The sequence below is a fragment of the Mustela lutreola genome, chromosome 10, assembly GCF_030435805.1.
Source record: "Mustela lutreola isolate mMusLut2 chromosome 10, mMusLut2.pri, whole genome shotgun sequence".
In the NCBI taxonomy this organism is placed as follows: domain Eukaryota; kingdom Metazoa; phylum Chordata; class Mammalia; order Carnivora; family Mustelidae; genus Mustela; species Mustela lutreola.
Genome location: NC_081299.1, coordinates 112,929,862 through 112,932,046, shown reverse-complemented (window position 1 = coordinate 112,932,046; position 2,185 = coordinate 112,929,862).

Here is a 2,185-nt window from a genome sequence, read left to right as displayed (position 1 = left end):
AGGCTGCACAAGCTCAGGTTCATGTCTTTACCAAAGGCCGGCAATAATTTCAGAAAGGAATGACAATGAAGGCAAAAAACAGTTCAACTACTCGCTCATCTGGACTTCTAGGGCAGGTGGGGTTCCCAGACAACTTTGTTTCGTCGGTCTGGCACTCTTGCCCCCCCCCCCCCTCGGTGCCTTGGTGATGAGTGTGGGCCTTGCTGTTTGCGCTGCCTGAATTTGCCCTTGTCGCTTATTAGCACTGTGGTCCTAAAAGTCTGAGAGGCTAAAAGTCATGCCTCTCAGAGCCAATCGGAATAGCTTATTAGACCTATTGATTCTGGCATAGTGGGCCTGTGCGGAAATCTCTCTTCTTCATCCCTCCTCCTTCTCAGTCTTCCCCTCCTCCACCTCTTCCTCCTCCTTCTTTGATGTGTAAACCAAGGTATTTGGGGAGCAGGGAATGATGTGATGTTTGGGATTTACTTTAAAATATATTCCAAACCTCCCCCCTCCCCAAAAGCAAAAATACAGCCACTTTGGGGGAAGTAGAAGGAGGAGGGCCTTTGAAACAGTTGGGGAAGCAGAGTGATAAGTACTCAGAAGGGCCGGGATCCTTCTGCTCTACACATTTTGGTGTGTGCTTGAGAATTTTCATAATAAGAGTAAACAAACAAAGACCAAATAATGAGGCTTTCATTCCCTATATACAAATGACCACAACAGGGCATAGAATGCACTTTCATAGTTGTTCCCCTGGCAATTTATTCTGATTCTCCAAATAAGATTCCAGCTCTCATCCTACCAGTCATAGTCTCTGGATATTGACTGGGAACGTTTTCCTCAACAAGGCCTTGCCAGGCCCACGCTAGGGAATGTATTGTTTTAGATTCTGTACTCAGGTTTTAAAGATTATTTATTTATTTATTTATCAGAGGAGGGGGAGAGCGAGCACAGGCAGACAGAATGGCAGGCAGAGGCAGAGGGAGAAGCAGGCTCCCTGCAGAGCAAGGAGCCCTTGTGGGACTCTATCCGAGGACGCTGGGATCATGACCTGAGCCGAAGGCAGCTGCTTAACAGGCTTCCCTGTACTCACGTTTTAAAAAAAGTGACCAGTTTCCCGTTTGGAGTGACTCGAATGCAAGACTCACTGTAAGCCATTGTCTTGCTGTGTCCCATCCCTTTCTAAGGACTGCTTGTGCTATCTCTGGGAGATCACAGCATTGGGAGGGGCAGCCCAGGCCTGGGCTACTACAGCAAAGCTGCAGCCTGAAGGGCTCACATGAGATCTGTGGTTTGAGCTGTCAGAGCCTCACGGAGAAAAAAAAAGAGAAATGAATCATCATTTGACCATGACATTCCCACTAAAGGTGAGGACAGTGGGAGAAAGAGCAAGGGAAGAGAAAAGAAAAATCTCAAAATAAATGTGGGGTGGATGGCAGGAGGAGGAGGGGGTCTCGGAAATTGGGGGCAGGTGTGGCGATCGAACCAACGCTAGCCACAAACACAGGATTCCGCCCATTCTAGAGCGGACTGGACATAAACATGCTCCCACATCTACTTGTCGGCTGCGTTTTGTCAGCCGGTAGCAAGGTGACTCTTTAAGAGCTCTGAGAACCCAAACTTGTGGCCTCCCCGCAGCTGAGCCAAAGTGGAGCTGGGAGCTGCCCTGACGACCCGAGGCTGCCAGCTGACCACCTTCCTCCCTACTGATCGCTGGAGCCAAGCTCGGCGGGGGAGAAGCCACGCTCGCAGGTGGGTGCCAGGGCTAAGGGCAGAAGCCGGGTTCCCACAGAGGCCTCCTCGCCCAGGCGGCTGCAGGGGCGGCGCACGGGGACCGGAGGCCTGACACCGGGACGCGCCCCCCACTCTGGACAATCGGCCGCAGAAGTAAAGGGCCAGCATCCGGCCACGGCTGTGCTTCCCGCGGGACAATCTCGGGAGAAGGTCCTGGAAGAGGCTCGCAGGCCGATTTTCCGAGGGAAAGGGCGAGGTGGGGAGGGAGCGCCCCTGACCCTCCCCGCCCCCCCTCTCCCGCTCACCCAGCATCACCAGCGTCCTGGCTGCTCCGCAGAAACTTACGCGAGGTTGTAGTGTCGCCCTCTGCCGCATGGGGGCAGCATCACCTGCTGGCTCAGCGGCAGCGGTCTGCACCCCTCTCTTGGCAGAGGCAGGCGCAGGCGGGCCTGCGGCATCCTCTTTC